This window comes from Lissotriton vulgaris, chromosome 9 (genome assembly GCF_964263255.1).
Source record: "Lissotriton vulgaris chromosome 9, aLisVul1.2, whole genome shotgun sequence".
Lineage (NCBI taxonomy): Eukaryota > Metazoa > Chordata > Amphibia > Caudata > Salamandridae > Lissotriton > Lissotriton vulgaris.
In genome coordinates, this window is record NC_141697.1 from 208,548,782 (window position 1) to 208,570,036 (window position 21,255).

Consider the following 21,255-nt stretch of genomic DNA (forward strand, 5'->3'; position numbering starts at 1 on the left):
GTCCAATAGTTTAACGCTGGATATCAGAGAGTGGGCCCATCCCAGCCTCCTGCAGCCCCTGACGGCCACAGACAGCCGGCCCTTGTCCCGGGCTTCTCCCGGGACGCTCCCGCGCAGCAGCAGTAGGTCTTGTTCTTATTGGATATGGTCTGCCCAGGGGGCGGGGCTAGCAGGGAGAGCGGGCCAGGTGTTTCGAGTTGGCCAAGCAGGGACTCCTGGGAGATGGAGTCCGCGCGCTATCGCTCGCAGCCCTGCATTGCCCCTAGGCTCCATAGAAATAGCAGCAAGTCCCCCGCAGACCTTCTCCACGTTCGCGGGTCCCGCGAGTTGTTGGGGTAATGGCAGGAAGAGCAGCCCAGCAGGATAGTCCACTTGATGCAGCAACCTCTAAGGGCACAAACACGATGCAGAGAGTCCCCATTGGAATGCGGCTCTCAGGAGATTGAGTTCTTCTTCCAGCATGGGGGTGTTTACTAAGATGCCTTCACTGACATTGAGGACTCCTTCAAGACCAGCCAGCATGCTTCCTATGGTGTCCTGGATACCTCAGCTGCACTTGAAACACCAAAACCGAGGTGCTTGTACCTTCTTAGGCCAATATGGATAGTGAAAGCAGTGATGGCTTGAGACTCAGGATCCAGCATTAGCTGGTGATAGCCGGCTTGCAAATCCATCTTTGAGGACCACTTGGAGCCACTTACTCCCACTAAGATGTCATCCATGGTGGGAATCAAGTGATGTTCTTTCCAATGGGCAGTTTGGGTAGGTGCATATCAACACATAAATGAACTTCTCCCGTTTGTTTGTTTTTGCACGCTATGACAATCGGGCACACGCACAGAGTCGGACCGTCAAACCTCTCAATGATAGCAGTCTGTTCCAAATTTTCAGTTCTTCCACCTTTGGCCTCAGGTTGGAAGTCATTCTGCAGTGTTTCACAGCAACAGGCTGGATCGAGTCATTGACATGGAGGCATATCAGATGGTCTTTGAGGCACCCTATACCTTTCAAACAGAGGTATAAATTTAGGTACCAGTTATCCACACTTTTCTGATGCGCAATGAAGGTGAACGCAACAAGCAGAAGATGTTCTGCACTTCGGAAACTTAACAACATCCGTGAGCCTTCTTTGGTGACATACACTTTGGTATAAGTGGAGTCAGATTCATGGGCAATTTCCACCCTGAATATTCTGGCCAGTGAGAGTGGAGTTGTAGATCCATATACAAACACTTACCTGGAGATGGGGTGCAAGGTGGCCTGGTCAGGAAGTGTCTGCATTATTGATTGCACTATGATGTTGATAGATGCTTCATTATCGATCAAAACCTGCACTTGATAATCATCAGGAGTAGGTTAGACTTCGGAATCTGTTTCCAGGAGCATCCCTCTGAATGCATGGCATGAATGATGTGGACTGCCCCTTCAATGTCATCGTCATCCATGTCATCTCGTCCTCTGAGACGTTTGACGTGCGCATAGTATTGACAGGTTTTGTTTTCTGACCATTCTGGGGTGTTGAGGAGCAGCATACCTTTGCAAAATTGTTTGGTTTGTTGCATGCGGAGGATGTCATTCCTTGTTCCAGGATATATGGCCCTTGGTGTGGGTAGTAACCTCCACACCAATAGCATGTTTTGAGAGCAGGATCGGGCCTCGTGCGTGTAGGGCTTTTTTCAGGGGTACTGGTAGTTACTGTGCTGACAGGTTCAGTCTTAACTTGACATTGCAATGCTGCTTCCATGTGTGCTGCTCACACCTTGGACAGCTCATTGGACCTACCCATTATCAGTATGCCTACTATGGCCATTACTGGGATCTGAAGAATGTTTTCTCTTAGTATTGTAGATGAATACCCCTGGATGAGATGGGCTTGAATGTCATAATTTTCATCTGGTAGCATGTAGTTGCTAGCTGAATCTCTGAGGCGTGCATAGAAAGTGTATACAGATTCATTGGGTAGTTGTTTACCTTGGCGCAACAGGAAGCGGTCATAGTCAGGGTATGTGAGTGGCTTGAAGTGTGCTGTTAGGCCTTGTTTCAGCATGCCATAGGTGAACTGTGGTCTGGCTCCTACAAAGGAATTTCTCAGATTGTGGATGGCTGCACCTGCCAAGGACAGGAGCATGGGTCTACGTCTGACAAAATATAGAAAGACATAATATCGAGATACAAAAATATCGAGGCATTAATATCGATATCAACAATATCGACATCCTATCTACAAGGTAAGTACAAAAATATCAACAATAAAAATATTGATGTCAAAAATATTGTTTTAAAAAAATATTGTTTTTTAAATTAAAAAAATATGTAAAATAAATTAAATAATACTTACAAATATAATAAACATAGTCAAAAATGTTTTATAATGTTTAAAATTAATAATGAATATACATAATTTATTAAAAAATGTATTCAACATATACATATAATATATAAAATATATACTTACTTAATAATCATTTTTATAATTACTTTAATACATTGTAAATAATTTAAAATGTTATAAATTACAAATTCATCTATACACATAAAATATTAACATACATAAAAATTTAATGATTATGCAAAACAAATTAAAAAAATGAAATTTACTTTTAATATTTTTAAAATTATTCTTACACTACATTAGCTAAAACTATACAAAACATTTTAAATAACAGAGGGAATAAAATACTATTATAAATCTAAAAAAAACAACAGTAAGTAAAATGTTAGATAGCGCAGGGGTAAAAATTACTATTCCCACTCCAAAGAGTGCAATAGTAGGAAAAGTGTTGGTTTGCGTAGGGGTAAAAATTACTAGTCCAACTCAAAGGATTGCAACAGTAGGGAAAGTGTTGGATAGTGTGGGGGTAAAAATTACTATTCCCACTCCAAAGAGTGCAACAGTAGGGAAAGTGTTGGAGAGCGTAGGGGTAAAAATTACTCTTCCAACTCCAAGGATTGCAACAGTAGGGAAAGTGTTGGATAGCGTAGGGGTAAAAATTACTATTCCAACTCCAGAGAGTGCAACAGTAGGGAAAGTTATGGATAGAGTGGGGGTAAAAATTACTATTCCCAATCCAGAGAGTGCAACAGTAGGGAAAATGTTGGATAGCGTAGGGGTAAAAATTACTATTCTCACTCCAAAGAGTGCAACAGTAGGAAAAGTGTTGGATAGCGTAGAAGTTAAAAACTACCATAGTTATAAATACATTAATATTTTAAAATATTTTAAAAAGATATTATTAAATAAATCTAAACTATTTACGAATACCAATACATAATTATTAAAAACCTAATTACCAATGAATAATTAAGTGACTAATTACCAATGAATAATTAAGTAAAATAAATTAATAATAAATACCAATTAATAATAATTAATTACCATTTAATAATTAATCACAATTACATAATTAACAAAAACAATTAATTAGAATAAATGATTACTTAATTACATTTTAATTACTTCCGACTCTATTCCCCTATAAACCCATAACCCACTACAGAACATAATTATCAATTAATCAATTAATTTAAATTAATTACCAATTAATAAATATTAATTGCCAATTAATTTAAATTAATTTCCAATTCATAAACATTAATAATTGAATTAGTATAATTACTTTCCACCCTATTCCCCTATAAACCCATAACCCGCTACGGTACTAAAATACAATATTTAAATCAATTACATTAAAAATAAAATACATATTAAATACATAATAATATACATAAAAATCATATAAAAATCAATATTAGTAACATCAATAATACTAACATCGATATTACTAACATCGATATTAACAAAATCAATATTACATACCTTCAAAATTTTGTCCCATCGATATTCAAAATATGGATATTACTTACCTTCTATATTCTGTCCCTTCGATATTTAAACATCGACATTATTGTATGTCGATATTTAAACATCAATATTTTTTCTGCCTACCGCATGGGACATCTTCTTTCATCTTCTTCTGCCACAATTGCAATGTAGGTCACAATGTGCTCCACCCTTTCTTTCCACTTTGCAGCTTGATCAGATGGGGACCATTGACTAGGAATGGCTCAATGGGTTGTATGGCTGACAATGTGTTTTCTATGAGTCATTAGAGTGATTTGATCAAAAAGCTACTGCACCTGCTCTCATCGCCCACCAGCAATCCTCTGGATGGAACTATGCCACTACCGCAAATGGCTGTGCAGCAGGCAATGTTCATGCAATAAAGGCCTCACATGTGCAATTAAAAAAATTGTCCCTTTTCTGAGCAGGCACAGATGGCTCAAACCTGGGGATGCTTGGCTTCACACAGAGCAAACAGACAATGAAATACTCTGGACTGGCCTCCTTTAGGTAAGAATTGTGGAGAACTAACTTGAAGTCTAACGCGACTCACCTATGCAGTGCCTCAGATATGGCCTTGTGCTGCTAGATACCTTCCCCAGCAGGACAAGTGCGCCGTCATCAGCAGGTGGGCTGGCACAGGGGGCCAACTAAGCAGTGAGTCTTCCCACAGCAGAATCTTAGGCCACAAGGTCACTTGATCAGCAGTAGGTGGCAGCAGAGGATACCACATGCTTAGGTGACATGCCACCGGGGAGCTAAAGTCATCAGCTGGACACCGCAGGGCATAGCACAGGCTGATGGGCCACTCACCAGGGAGGCAGACAGGTGGGGAGAAGTGTGGCCACGGGAGGCAGGAGACCAAAAGAGCGATGAGGTTAGGCAGAGGGTTTGTTTGCCCCAACTCCAGTTGGTGTGTGCGGAATGCAGTGGGGGGCTGTAGAAATGAAAGGAGCAGCTTCACGGGGACAAACAAACGGTAACACTGGTGGATGGGGACAAAAGCCACCAAGGTATCCACCGCAGGCTCCCCTTATTTACTCATGTCCCTACGTCACAGCCTCGACCCTAGGGGACATGATTGGATGGGTTTGTTACAGGACCATCACTCAAATTTTATTACACAGTGGGCTCACTCACTGACAAAAGCATATCAAATTGTACCTTGTTCAAGTACTCATGCATCTCTTTCAGTACTTGATATTATGTAACCACAAAATGTCAAATTGGCCTAGGCCTACTTTTGAATACTTGATTTAATTGTGTACATAAACATATATGAGGATTGTACATTCTTTCATGTGGCCTAATTTATATTAGAACAATTAGAGGCATTTATTTTTTCAAATTATTGGACACTATAATTATTCTGTGATATTTACTTGTCAATCTCTGGGGGTATATAGTAAAGATGTCATTTATTGTCTTCAGAATATGTGTAAGTTCAGTGGTAGCATTAAGGTACAAAGCTGAAGGGGTCCTGGATAAAACTAGCATAGCCTAACTTAGTGAATAGGTTACCCTTACCAATGACTTGATTAACTTTCTAGATTGATGGCAGAGATACAGACCTGTGAAATTTATCATACCACATCTAAAGGTGTATTTCCTGATTTTAAGATGATAGTCCATGTTTTTTGCATCTCAAACATGCTTGATTAGATAATTGGCTTTGGGTAGGTTGTGTTTAATGTGGTGATAACTTTGCCAGTCATAGGTATGTTTATGTAATGCCATAAGGGAATACAGCAAAACTAGGTTCTGTGCAAAGGGAGGTATAAGGCAAAAGCATGCTAGTGGTGTTATTTTTCATGACCTGTAAAGACTCCATGTGGCCTTCAATGTGATTGAGTATAGGAGTCTCATGAGCACCTTAACAGAATGTTTAGTTATTAGGAACCAGGTTGTCGACTGGTTTTCTCCTTTCTTTTGAGATGCTCGACCAAGAAGAGTTTAACCTGTTTCTAGTGAAGTGCTAAAGAAAGGTGTTGCATAAACTCTATAAATCTATAGTTTTTTGTAAATTAAGTTTCCGTGCAAGCAATAAAGACAATTTTGCAAACCTATCTAGTTCCTTGACAGGACAGAGACACTTTACTTCACCTTTGCAGACAATCAGGCTCTCAGTTCATGCTCCGTTTTCAGATAACACTCTCTGCAACACACTGTGGGAGTTTCATTCACTTCCAAAAATGTAGAAGGTTACAATGTTCTTGATTAACTCTCTAGCCTATTTTAATAGTGAAATCCAAGTTTGACACAGTGTACATGAAATTATTCACTATGTACCTAACTTGTGCTCGAGTCTTGCCCCTGCATTCCCTTTTTGCTGAGGATATCCTTTATGTATACATCAGGTTACTCCATGGAGTATCACACACTGGTTCTTGAATGGATTTCCGCATGTTGGAAGTTACACGCCAGTGGATCACTGGCAGAATATCGAGGAGAAGAATATTGAGCTACCACAATATCGAGGTGAAAATATTGAGCAACAGAATATCGACTTCCAATCTACAAACAGGTAAGTACAAAAATATTGCATTCTAAATATTGTTGTTAATAATATAGTCTGCTAAAATATATTTTTTTAAATGTCTTAAAAGTAATATAAAATTAATGAAATAACAAATATAATTAAGTAAACCATACTTAAAAATAATTAAAAAAGATTAAAATGAATCAATAATAAATGTAATGTAAAAAAATAAACATGCATATTTTTTATATATATTAACTTAATAATACTAAAGAATAATCAATATTATTTTAATTATTGAATATTAAAAACATAATTTAAAATATAATTACATAAATACAACTATAATATAAATTAAAAAATAAATGATATATTATAAGTTAAAACATTAAAATAAATATAAAAACATCTATATCATACACTACATTAAGGGGTCGATTCCAATTCAAGAAAGAAATCCGTAAGACGATTCGTATTTGTAGCCGTTTCTGTAGGAATCGTACAAATCTATCTGAATCCCGTAGTACGGTCTGTAGGCAGAAAATACGTCTGAATCTTTGCGAACCGTACAAAAATCAAGTAAAAATCCATACGATACGGAACCTGAAAGTAAACCGTACGAATCGTAAACATGTTGTTCGACCCGACAAGTACGATCTAAACCGGTGAATCCGAATGCGATTCGTACGGGGAAACATCACGTTTGAGTTGTGCGGAAAACATTGCGTATGAGCGAGCCACAAAATCAAATACGAGATGAACCCCCCCGAACAAAGTGCACACGAACCCCATAAAAACGTCACGTATGAGCGAGCCACAAAAGTAAATACTAGATGAAACCCCCCCAAACTAAGTGCACGTGAACCCCTAAAAACAGCACAAGGAGGTGGAAAACGACTCGTACTGCGTGAATGTCATATTACGCACACAAATAAACAGAAGTAAATACAAGTAAACGAGCCGTACTAAACCACACAGACACTGAAAAACAGCACAAGGAGGGTGAAAACAACTCACACTACACCACAAAACATGTCTCCTGTGTGCAAACCATGGAAATGAATGTCCTAGCCAGATCCAAACAGGCAAACAGAGGGCCTAACTCAGACCCACCCCTTATAACACACCAACCAAAAATTCAAACTAAACCCCACCCACAAATGGACCAATAAAAAGGGCCCACACACTCAAACCATGATCCTTTGCAACATACACAATTAGCAAGAGACACTGACAACACACCAACAACTGCACACATCCACCTTCACATACACCACAATCACATTTAGACCCACACACCCCCATTCACATTCAGACCCACATACCCACATCCATACCGCCCGTCACCCCACACCATGTCCGCAACAAGAATCCAAAGTTCACAAATGTAAATGTAAATGTATTTGAGCTTATATAGCGCACAGCTACCCACAAACGGTTTCCCGGCGCTTGCTTAGGGAACCCATCCTGGTATTCCCCTGTGAGATAACCCCGGCAGGGTATCCACAAGGTGAAAGCCAGGCATCCCGCCGCGAGGGGCCATTGTGGAGATTAAGCAAGCTATTGCCCAGAGTCGCAGAGAGTGAACCCATGAGTCGAGAAGGCACCGGAGCGAGAATTATCGAGTCCGTGGAATTTTTTAGCCCAAGACCCGCCGAGGCGGGGAATTGAACCCTGGTCCAGGGCCGATCTCAGTTTCCGGGTCTGCCGCCTCTAACCCCTGAGCCACACTTCTCCACAAAGGAGGAGATGGAGATTATTGTAGATGAGGTCATCAGAGTTGAGCCACAGCTGTTTGGCACATTGGTCAAATGGACCAGCATAGCAGAGAAAACAAGCCTGTGGGAGAGGAAAGTCAATGGGGTCAATGATGTTGCACCCATCAGACGCACCAGGAGGGAGTGCCAGGCCAGGTGGTACGATCTGCGGTGGATAGTCAAGCGGAAGATGCACGCAGACTATGCACAGAGCCAACTCACTGGAGGTGGTGGTCCCCGCAGACCAGTACAGTACCATCCCTGGGAGGAGAAGGTCATGGCCCTGCTACCACCGGTGAGGGTACATGTCATTGAAGGAGTCGTAGAGCCTGGTGAGTACACAAACAACTCATGTAACATGGGGGTAATGGCATCTACACCCCAAGTACAAAAAACGCCCTTAACAACCCCCAAGCGCCCGCCGCCCACAGCTACAGGCAAAACTAACGCTAATGCCACGAACATGTGTATGCCCCATTGACAAACCAAGGCCATTCTATGTCCCATACTACAGGAAGCACAGACCCAAGAATGGATGTCCGGTATGCTGGGAGGGTGGGTGTCACAAAATCACAAAATGCATTGTAGGACTCCAAATCATACCCAATTTCATGAGCGTCTGCAGGGGGGGGGGCAAGGAGGGCTCTGGGCCCCCCTGGATCGCCAAAGTGTCTGGTGTGGGCCCAGTAAATGCCTATTATTATTATTGTAGATGGCTTTGCGGAACTGTGGGTGTAGGCCTGGAGATCTGTAGATGATAGTAAGACTAATGGTGGTCAGGGGGTTGGTGTGAAACCTGAAGTGCAGCTGCTTCACAATGCTTAGTGTGTCCTTGGTGTTGTATGTGACTCTGAGGTTGTACTTCAAAATGAATTGCATGAATTGGATTGTTGGTGCGGTCCCTGCGGGTGATCTTGTTTCCCTCTGTGATGGCAATGTTGAAGTACTGTGCTGAGGATGCGTTCAACCAGGGTACTGTAATGAAGGCGATGTGTGGGGCTGTTGTGTTGATGAGGTAACAGAGTCTAATGGCGTGCTGGTGGATGGAGCGGGTGTGCAGTAGGAGGCACATGACCTGGTTGTACGGACATGGTCTGTTAGGCGGGGCAGCGCAGTGTTGGCAGTAGGAGTTGCACACACAGCATGCGAAGCTGTCATGTGTGAGCTTGGGTGTTGCCTGATAGCAGGTGGTTGATTGTCTGGTGTTCATTGTTTGGAGGGTGGCTGAAGCATGAGTCTGTTATGTTCTGTGGGTCCTCGAAGGACAAGAGGGTCTTGCATTGTGCGCGCTGCAGGCGCTGATGGTCCTGCCTTTGGCACGGAGGTGGTGCAACAGTGGCACAGAAAAGCTGCTGCCTGCATTAAGAATGGGTGGAGGGAGGGAGGAGCATCTGGGAGGCAAGTGGGTTGCAGAATCAGGGCACTCGGTGGTGCGATGCCGCAGGGGAGGCAGCAGCAGGAATGAGTGAACACCCGATGGCCAGAGGGGTGAGACACCATGCAAAAACTAGCACACAAAGACAAGGAGGCTAGAAAGGCACAATGTATGTGTATGGAAAGGAATGAGTGTCTGGTTACTCATGGGTCATTGAAAGAAAATGGAAGAACAAACAACAAAATTGACGGGCACAGGATCAGGCACCGAAAGGCCAAGGTGTGCCCAGGACACATAGAGTCAGCAGGTGTTGCTTGCCCATTGTGGGTAGCAACCTGCACAAATACATACACAACCATGTACTTAATGCACAATAGGGATCATTAGCCATGATAAACTGCATGCATGTTGCCACAGTACACATACTCCCATATGCACAATCTTTGTCAATTATGCAATAGATGATGCATGCAAAGTGGCAAGAGATCTGCTGTGACAGTGATGAGGCACACTGTACTGTGGCGAACACATTTCCACACAAACGGATCAAGTATTTGTTGCGGCCATGCAGCTTTAGTCAATGTCCATGGCCAGTGCCATTGCTCTGAAGAAAATAACAGTTGTGCAATAGGTTTACCTGTACTGCTGGTGAAACAATGTGCACAGGACTGCCTGGGACTGTGAGGTCCTTGAATCCTCAGAAACGTGCGATGCTCAAAGTGGTCCATATCCCGATACACCCTTGGTCTGAGTAGAAATGACATACTCAAAAGGGTGATCAGGTGAGGGAAGGAAAGGAAGGGAACAGCAGGAAGGGAGATCTGAAACAAAGGTAAACAAGCATAAGGATTCAACACTTCTTGTCACAGAATCACAGAATACCTCAGGACCTACACTGTAACAATTACACCTGTAAAGGAAAACAACAGCCATTGTATCCTAGTTGGGATCACAGTAATGAAAGTGATACTAGATCTGAGGATAGAACAAGGACATCACTGAACACTTACAAAGAAGGCTGTTCCATACGTTTACGTGTATTCATCCAGCAGTTATCAACATCCACCAAAAAGTCTAAACAGCCATGTAACTGGAACATTTGAGCTTACTTGAGGAGGAGCTCTAGAGCCCCTGCTGTGAAAACAGAGATGAACAATCCCATGGATTCATAGCACATGGAAAGGTGATGAAACACCATAACACACCAAATATTATGTTGTTTGAGTTGCTAAAGAACTGGCCAATATTATGATCCTATTCAAAGAATTGTGCAACTAGCACAGGGTTCACAGAAGACACATAAAAGATAGCAGAGTATTGCAGCTATTTGAAGGGGGTATAATGCTCTGCAGGCTGCTTCAATGCAATTAGAGCCATGCGGTAATCCTGAAAATCACAGTGTATGAATAAGGCTCCAATAAACAGAAATTCAAATGCGTAGTTACCCCTGGGAATCAGTGATGGCGAAGAAGGGAAATTACAATCCCCCACAAGAGCCTTAAGAAGCTCATCCAACGAGGGAGGGAATTAGGATTAACATAAGGAAGCCCCGTAAGAACCAGTCATTGGCTCGTCCAACTGGGCTTTGAAATGCCAAACAGAGCAAACTGCTGGGCCGGAACTCAACAGAGAGTAATGAGAGGCAGCACGCCACTAGAGAATCCTGGGATTGACTGCACCGACTGGTCTCACCGAAGCATTTACATTTGCTACAGCACAACGTTGTGATATCATCAGCACAACGGTCTTGGCATCATGGGAATAGAAAATTAACATCAACTTACAGAGAAGCCTTGCAAAGCAGTGTTCTCCACCGGCCCTGAGGAAGCGACATGACAGTGACATGACACACTGGCACAAGGGGCAATGCATCCATACAAACAGATTCACAGGACAGTTGACAGAACATGTGGGACATACTCTGGCCCAAACCTTCACAAACACGGTTGATGGAAAGCAAAATGTACTGGCACACAAGATTAAGTGGATGAGCCAAACACATCCTGCTGCACACAGCGAGGCTGCAATTCCTCATAGAGCCTGTGGTTGTGATGTCCCACACAATGTCAACCAGTGGTATCCGCAATGTGTCCAGGGCAAGGTTTACACACATTAATGCCTACACCAGAGTCAACACTCCACTACAGATGACTGTCAAGAAGGGTGACTGTCCTGTCAAGGGAGTGGTGCAACATGTAATTTGATCTATGGTGATGAGACATGTATGGATGGTGCTACAACATGCACAGACACAGTTCCCACACATTCACAAACCATACCAACCCCAAACAGCCTGTTTGGATCTCTTATCCGAGCTGACATTTACACATGTCCGTGCATGGAACGCTGATTCAGCCCACGTTGCAATCATCATGAGGAATAGCAGGAGGACTAAGATGACACGAACAGACAACAGGCACAGCAACGTGGGAATGACAGACACACAAGGGGTCACCGGTAAAAATCTGTGCAAAAGACATGGGCATGAACGAGACAGGAACAATGTTGGACACATGCAAATTTCAAGCTAAGTCATTGCGCATTACTGTGTGGCATTACATCAGCACGTGCGTGACACATCAAAACACACATCAAAGTTACTTTGCAAACAGTCAGCTAGGCACACACATTGCAACACATGATACTCAATGCTACAAGCATGCTCACTCATTCCCAGTGACTCACAATTATGAGAAGAAGTTGCGTATGAACTGACTCCGGATATCATCCTCCTGCTCCTCATCACTTGCATCATGACCAAGCCCTTGATCCTCAACAGGTGGATGTTCCTGCTCCTAAGGATCCAGGATCAGTGGCACTGCCTTCCCAACTGCCATGTTGTGCAGCATACAGTACACGATGAAGATCTTATAGACCTTGTCTGGTGCATATGGGAGGGATACGCCCATCTTATCGAGGCATCGGAATCGGCTCTTCACAAGGGCAAATGTCTGCTCAATCACTCGCCTGGTCTGCCCGTGTGCATTATTGTACCTCTGATCTGCAGCTGATTTCGGGTTGCAGAGAGGTGTCATTAGCCATGGCATGTTGGTCACCTACAAAGATAAATCATGTAAATAAGTGGGTCAGGAGATGCCGTTTGAGCAAAAGATACTGAAAAATACACGACAAACAGAGTTTACCCACCAACAAGATGCCCCATCGTTGCGCAGCTGCAGCATAATTTGTGGGACTCTGCTACGCCTCATCATGAATGTATTGTGTGCCTATCCTGGAAAACGTGTACAAACGTGGGAAATTAGCATGTTAGCAAGACACACCACCAGGGCATTTATTTTGTACGGTTGTGGTAAGCCTGGTCCTGAGCCTGTGGTGGCACCAAAGCCACATGTGTCCCATCAATGGACCCAATGACATGTGGCATCCCTCCCAGGGCATAGAAATCACCCTTGACATCTCTCAACTCTTCAGGAGTTGGAAATTTGATGAATGTATCAATGTGCTCCAACATGGCTGCCAAAACATCACGCATGACACGGCTGAACATCGCCTGTGACATTCCCCCGACATCAGCTATGTTTAATTGAAAGGTACCTGTAGCAAATAATCGAGGGCTGCCATCACCTTTATCTTGGGGGTCAGCGCAGAAGAATACCTGTGTTACGGTTGGAGATGTGGTGCCAGCTTGTTCGTCAAGTCCTGAATCAACTGGCGAGGTGAATCTGTAACGTCGGATGCAGGCACGTTCCCTCATGGTAGCCAAGTCTGGGAATGGCCATGGTAGAGGAGGTGCCCTGCAGAACATATTTGGAAATAATGGAGATTAACAGTCAGCCAACATCAATGGCAATATACATAACACATGCAAAACTGCTACTACACATCAGGTCACTTTGGAGTCTGGTGTTTGCAATACATCCAGGTCACATATGGCAGCTTATTTTATTTATTTATTTTTTGTTTTGAAAGTTTTATATAGCGCGGACAAGATCTTCGCAGATATCAGAGCGCTTTACATAGAGAGGTACATGATAGAGCATAGTTATACAGATACATCAATAGAGCAAACAGTAAAAATAGGTGGCTGCAAAGCCAATCATGTGAGCAATGGGACAACTCATACAAATAAGCGAAGGGGTCAAACATGTAGTACAAATCAGTGCAGAGTATAAACAGAGTTCGAGATAATAGTTCAAGTGTATTTAGCCATGAGGATAGCGTTTACTTCTTTTTTGAAGAGTGTAGTGGAAGAGATAAGCCTGGTTTCGAGAGGGAGTGAGTTCCAGATCCTAGGCACCATTCCTGAGAAGGAGCGCTTATATGTGTTTTCCTTCCGGAATCTTCGAGGTTTAAGCAGAAGATTGTTTGTGCCTCTAGTGTTTCTAGCTCCGCCAGATATTGTCAGTTTCTAAGCGAGGTAGCCGGGTGAGTTTAGGTGTATCGCCTTGTGTGTCATGCAGGCGATTTTCAGATGTATTCTGGCTTCAAAAGGCAGCCAATTCAGGGATTTCAAGTCAGGGGTGATATGGGAGTGCTTTTTTGAACCAGTGAAGAGTCTCGCTGCAGTGTTTAGAGAAGCTCTTAGTGGTGCGGTTGTAGTTAGGGGGAGTCCGCAGAGGGCGGTGCTGCCGTATTCAATTCGAGGGATGACTAGTGCTTGTATTGTGGTTTGGAAGTCTTTGGCTGGGAGGAAGGGTTTAAGTTTCCTCAGAGTATTGATCTGGAAGTTCGCACCCTTTGTTGCCTTGCTGATATGTTGCTGCATGTTGAGATTGGTGTCTAGTGTTATGCCTAAAGATTTTGCTGAGTCCACGATGGTGGGTTGGACAGGTGCGGTTAGGTGTTTAAGCCAAACTTGAGTGGTGGAGATCTTCGCTGGAGGTGAGATCAGAAGGAACTCTGTTTTCAGGGCATTGAGTTTGAGGTGATTATCGGCAAGCCAGGATTGGGTGCATCTGATCATTGAGTTCAGGAGCAAGATGTCATTGGGGGATTGTAATTTGAGATAAAGTTGAGTGTCGTCAGCATACATGTGAAAGTGTACATTGGATGCTCGTAGCAAGGTGGTGAGAGGTTCCATGACTAGGTTGAACAGAGTTGGGGATAGAGAGGATCCTTGAGGGACGCCTAGCGTTACAGGTATTGGGGAGGACATCAGGTTGTTGCTCTTGAATTTCTGCGATCTGGTATGAAGAAAGGAAGTGAACCACTTGAGAACAGTTGCAAATAAACCCATTCTTGTGTTTAGTAGTTCTAGTAAATTCTCATGTTTAACGGTGTCGAATGCTGATGAGAGATCAAGAAGGATGAGGAGGCAGGTGTCGTTTTGGTCTAGCATTTGAAGTGCGTCGTCAATTATGTGAGTCATTGCGGTTTCTGTACTGTGTCCTGCTCGGAAGCCTGACTGGTGAGGGTTGAGGAGATCAAACTGTTTAATGTGTTTAGTCAATTGTAGTTGTGCGCATTTTTCCAGCAGTTTGGCGAGAGTGGGAATATTGGTAATGGGACGGTAATTGTTGAGATCAGAGGGGTCGGCTGTAGGTTTCTTTAATAGAGGTGTGACTTGACAACTTTGAGGGAGTCAGGTATGCTTCCTTGTTGGAGAGAGCTGTTGATAATTTTAGTCCAGAGAGGGAGAAGCAAAGGGGTAAAGTCTTTTACTGCGGAGGCAGGAAGGGGGTCCGTGAGGTGATTGGATGGTTTCAGGGTGCTGAGCAGTTTGCCAATTTCTTCTTCCGAGTATGTGCCAAAGGTCGACCATGTAGCATTGTTTTTTGGTTCAGTGGGTGCTGGGCACTGGTGTTTGGAGTAGAGGCTTGTGTCAATGAGGAGATCGCTTTTTATGTTGTCGGTTTTTTGGATAAAGAAAGCAGCGAAGTCTTCACAGGAGGGTGCTTCACGCACAGTGTTGAGTGGTTGGGGTTGATCTTTGGATTGTGATCTGATTAGCTCAAACAGTTTTCTCTGGCGTTTTTTTGCTTGGTCGAGCTGGAGACTAAAGAAGTCGGATTTTGAGCGTTTTATTTTCCTGAAGTAGGCGTTTCTCTTTTTCTTCAGATCTTTTAGGTGCATTGCAGAGGGAGCTGATCTGATCGCATGTCTTGTCTATCCTCATTGAGACTCCCGTCGTACCATGGATTGGAGATTTTAGTGGAAACTCTTTTTAGCTGCATAGGTGCAGCCTCATTAATTATTAAGGTCATAGTGTTGAGATAGTGGTCAGTCAGGGATTGAACGTCCATAGCGCCGGTCGGTGGGAGTAGGAGATTGCAGCTGTTAGGGGGCATAGAGCCTGGGTTGAGCTTTTTCATGTCTCTTTTCCAGACTTTGGGCTTGGAGAATTGAGCCGGGTTAACTTTAACTTTTTCATTGATGAAAAATGTGACAATATGATGACCTGACCAGTCACAGGGTTGGATGGACTCGAGTTGGATAGCGTCCTCTTTAGAGATGATCAGGTCGAGGATAGAACCTTTCTCGTGGGTAGGGCTGTTGCATATTTGGGTGAGGTTAAGGGCATCAAGGAAATTTTTAAGACTATTTACCACCGCGTCATTGTGATCGTTCCAGTGGAGGTTGAAGTCACCAAGGTATATTTGGGTGAGCTGCCGTCCGGAGTTGGATGAGATCATATCCATGATTTGTTGGGAAAAGATGAGGTTGTCCCTGGGTGGGTGGTAAATGCTGTGAAGAGAGCATATCGGTTTGCCCTCACTAATAATGTCGAGGCAGATGTATTCCCAGGCTGTTGGGGATGGTAGGGAGGTGGAATTTACTTTAATAACAGAGAGGTTGTTCCTGTAGATGCATGCGATTCCACCACCAATTTTGCCTGATCTGTCGAGCCTGATAATGTGGTAGTTGGGAGGAACCAGAATGTCCATTATAGGTGTCGAAGATTCAGTTAACCAGGTTTCAGTCAGGATGATTAGGTCAAGGTCCCGTGATAAGAGGAGATCAGCAATGGCGGCGGAATGTTTCGAGGCCGATCTGCAGTTGAGGAGAGTGCATTTGAGACGGGGTGTGTTGAGGGTGGTAGTTGGTTCTAGAGAAAGAGGGACTTTTTTAAGGTTATTTGGGATGGAGGATCTGCTGTTTTGTGTGGGGGGTCTGAGGGGATTTGAGTGTAACGTGGGAATGGTGAGGTGAGGGGTGGTTGTGTGATTTTGAGGGGGCTGGGTCATAGGAGCGGAGAAGGGTGAGTGTGTTGAGGTCAGAAGTAGGGTTGTGGGTGCGACGAGGGCGGTTGTTGAGATTGCGAGCTGGGATTGAGGTCCGGTTGGGGGAGAGTTGAGTGAGAGAGTCAAAGAGGGGACGGGGGCAGTTGCTGCGGCTATGAGTAGGGATAGACGCCCGGTGTAGGGCGTGTTGAGTGTGGGAGTCAGCCGGAGGGGTAGGAGACGATTTGGGAGGGGAGGTGGAGGTGGGTGAGGGGTGTATGGGGTGTGAGGAGAGTAGTTCTTTGATGATGTGTATGTCTTCTTTGATCTGGAATAGAGAGGCCATGATGTAGTCCATGTTGTCCATGTTGGGGTAGGTGGTGGAGGTAGGGGGGGCAGCCAGAGGTGAATGACTGCCCCGGGAATTCGCGTGCAGGTGGGAGAGTTGGCTGGTGATCGAGCAGGGCTGCGTTGTGTTAGTGTTCGTGATGGTGTTAGGGAGGAGAGAGGTGTTCGAGCAGGGCTGCGTTGTGTTAGTGTACGGGATGGTGTTAGGGGGAGAGAGGTTTTGGGTGGGAAGGGTGTGGATGAGGTCGGGAGGATATTGGTGGTATGAGTGAGGGCATTGATGGTAGGCGGGGGGGTCAAGGTGTAGGCTGGGAGACTGATAGTAGTGGTGGGGGTGCAGGAAGGGTAATGGGGGCTGAGAGTAGGAGGGGAAATGGGATTAGAGGTGGTCCTGTTGTGTCGAGGGGGAGTTAAATTGAGAGAGGAGGTGTGTTCTGCGTAGTTGGTTAGAGGGTAATGGGGACTGAGAATGGGGCGGATAACAGGGGGGATTTGTCGATAAGCGCGTAGTTCTGGTGCTGGACTAGGTTAGGTGTCTTGTGGGTGGCAGCTGTGCTGTCAGGGGTGAGCGGAGTGTTAATGCCAGCTGTAGGTGTGAGAGGAGTGTTGATGGTATGTGTGTGTGTTTGAGGCGTGTGTGGCAGTTGCCTGGTGCAGAACTGGGATAGAGGCGTTGTGGGTGGGAGATGGGAGGTCAGGGGTGGTAAGTGTGTCCCTGATTGAGGAGTATGTCATAGTTAGCTGGAGCTGAACTGGGATCGAGGGGTTGTGGGTGGGAGATGGGAGGTCAGGGGTGGTAGTTGTGTCCCTGATTGAGGAGTGTGTAGTAGTTAACTGGCGTTGAAGTAGGCTGGAGGGGTTGTGGGTGGTGGGAGCTGTGAGGTCATGGTTGGTGGGACTGGAGGAGAGATGAGTGTTGGTTCCCGAATTGGAGAGGTGCTCTTTGAAAGTGGGGAACAAGTTGTCTAGTAGTTCCAGGTTCCTGTCTGTGGATTGAGCTAGGACAGTCCCGTTATTGTAAATAGTGATGGTGGCTCTGCCTGGGAAGAGTTGGGATGGCATGATGGAGAGAGTTAGGCTGTAGGCGGATTTCCTGGTGGTGGAGACGGTGAGTAAGGTGAGGAACGCTTTTCTCAATTGAGCTCTGCGTGTGGTGTGGAAGATTATATCAGTGTTCAGGGATCCATTGACCGGTGAGAAGTAGGTGTCAGCAAAGGGGGTTTCAGGGTGTGACCTAAGGAAGTTGTGTTTAAAGCGTTTAGCGGCTTTTTTGGTGAGTGTCGGTGGGTAGTTTATTTTATATGTGTGATTGCCGATAGGATCCATGTTGGGATGGTGGTTTAGGTGGGTGTGGGAGAATGCACTATAGTGGTATACATGTGCAGGGAAACAAACACATACAATAAGTTAAAAAGTACAAAAGTGGCACTAGTGATCAACCAGCATAACAAAAGTATACAAGTGTGCAGTATGGCAGATGCATACAGTAAGTTACAAAGTACAAAAGTGAAAAGTAGAAAAGTAGGAGTGGGTGCAGGTTGAGGAAATGTGTAGGATAGTGCAGAATACAGGTGAAAGTATAATACTGATAGAGTATAGGAGCAGGATACAAATGCAAACACCAATTTACATAAATCAAAAATCAAGAATCAACATTGACATTAGTTAGCAACCAAAATATATGAGGTAGCAATCTGTGCATTACAAATGTTTAAAATACAGGTAGAGGTGACACTAGTGAGCAGCAAGAGATATATGAGGTAGCAGTCAGTGCATTACAGGAGAGAAGAGTGAGAATGGATGCAGTTTGCAGAACTGTACAGAATAATGCAGAATAAAGAAGAAGTATATGATATATGAGGTAGCAGTCGGTGCATACCAGGAGAGAGAATTGGGAATAGGTGCAGGTTGCGGAAATGTGCAGAATAGTGCAGAGTACCAGTTTAAGTAGATTACTAATAGAATATAGGAACAGAATACAGATGCAAACAATAACGTACGGAAATCAAAAATCCAGATCAAAAGTGACATTAGTTATCAACCAACGTATATGAGGTAGCAATCTGTGCATTACAAATGTTCAAAATACAGGTATAAGTATAATACTGCAATAATAGGCATTAGTTATCAACCAACGTATATGAGGTAGCAATCTGTGCATTACAAATGTTCAAAATACAGGTATAAGTATAATACTGCAATAATAGGCAGACATTCTTACCCAAGAAGGTGTAGATACCTAACTGAGCAAAGTATTCGGTAGTTGAGATTAGTCTAAAATGTTAAGTCCTTAGTGTAAGTTCAGATAATGAAGCCCGCCCAAGAGAGAGACTAGTCAGAAATGGCCGCCAAATAGGTGATATAGAGATAGTAGTCCTCTGTTTGTTGCTGTTGCTTAGATAGTAGGGAAGAGCAGTTTCCCTTCCCAATCATGCAAGCAGGGGGGATAGAGTTATTAGTCCTCTGTCTGCTGCTATTACTTTGAGCATAGGGGGAGGAATTTCACTTTCTATTTGAGCCAGCAATGCTCAAAGCTAGCTGGGAGGAATGCTTATCTCTGTGTGGGGGAGTAAGCTGAGGAGCCTCGTGGACAGAGGTGCCGGAGGGGATTTATTGATACAGTTTTATGGCTCAGCCATTTTGAACAAAGGAGGTAGTTTAAAAAGTGAGCCGGCGGGAGGCAGAAATAAATACCTTAAGTCTCTGTGTTCCTTTTGAGTCTGTCAGCAGATTTTTGCAGAGTTTTTGTTCAAAGAGTGTCTCAGTCCCTTCCGATTTGCAATGTTTTAGATCCAAGAGTGTCTCAGTCCCTTCCGCTCTGCAGAAATAAGTTGAATGTATGTACGTGATCACACATGCATGGTTCAGGGCTCCAAGCCTGTATTACCCTGAGTAGTGGTGCTAGACTCGTTGCTGTGGAGCGGGCGGGCGGTGCCGGCTTAGCAGGCTCCCAGAGCTTCAGCCGCCTCTGCCGGGGTTGCCCTCCTATGCTCCTGCACTGCCGTGTGTCCTCTCTGCCCCCGATGCCTCTGGGTCTCCTTTGCTGCCGAGGGCTTGGCCCGGTACACCGGTGCATCAACCTGCGTCTCTGCCGTGTAGCGGGCGGGGGGGGGCCTCTTTTTGCCCGGGTTCTCTCAGCTTGCTTCAGCCTGGGTTCCCTCTCACAGCTTGCTTCAGCCTCAGCCGCCCCTGCGATGCGACGGGGGTGTCCTCCAAAGCCGCCTTGAATCCAGTGCTGGGCTGATGGCAGCGGGGGGGGCCTCTCTCAGCCCTCCGATGACTTCAAGCGGGCGAGCTCAGCAGGCTCCCGGAGTTTCAGCCGTCTCTGCAACGCGACTGGAGTGCCCTCTAAAGCCGCCGTGAATCCATTGCTGGGCTGCTGGCAGGATGATCCGCAATGACGGCTCGGCCCTCCGGGACTTCTCAAGGGCGGACGGTGCCGGCTCAGCAGGCTCTTGGAGCTTCAGCCGCCCTTGCGACGCGACGGGGGTGCCTTCTTATCCCGCCGTGAATCCAATGCTGGGCAGGTGACAGGATGATCCGCAGTGTCGGCTCAGCAGGCTCCCGGAGTATCAGCGCTGGGGGTATCTGAGGAGAGAGTCCGATTGCGGGGCTTTGCAGGCTCCAACCTCCGTTCATCCGGTCAGCGGGCAATCCAGTTGCTTGTGTGACTTTTCCGTCACTATATCTGCTTTCGTTTTGTTTCGTTTCGTCGTGCTGGTGGCGGCTGGTGGGTGCTAACAGGGATAATGCCCTAAAAGGGATCCCAAGCACTGGGAGCTCTTCACAGGAGCTCCTACCAGGCGGCCATCTTGATTCTTGGATGTTTTGGAAGTCTTGGAAGCTTGCTGGCACTCCTTTGAAAACCCAGATACACCTGTTGATTGACAAATAAACATGACATGCCCTGAAATGAGCTGCTGTGCTGGTCTGAATGAACAGCCCGAGATATGGCTGGAGTGACACACGTCACGGTACCTGCAGTGGAAGGTTGTCATCCCATCCAGACAGCTGGGGAAATATGATGTCTGATGCCATCAGACTCAAAAGCCGTGGGAATGCACATGTGGCATGTTGTGTGTAAATGTGAAACCATTCCCATATCAACACTGACCCATGTTAGATGCACCAACAGCAGATGCAGTTTACAGACCACAAACAGCAAGCTCAATGTCAAACATGACACACACCGGAAATAGTCACATAGTGTCATGCTGAGCATGAAAGGTCAAGTGACAAAGTGCCCCGGTCCCTGGCATCATGAGACAGGTGCCGGTAGTGATGACTGTGCCATCCCAGTGTTGCTGTGTATGACAAAATCTGCATGATGATAC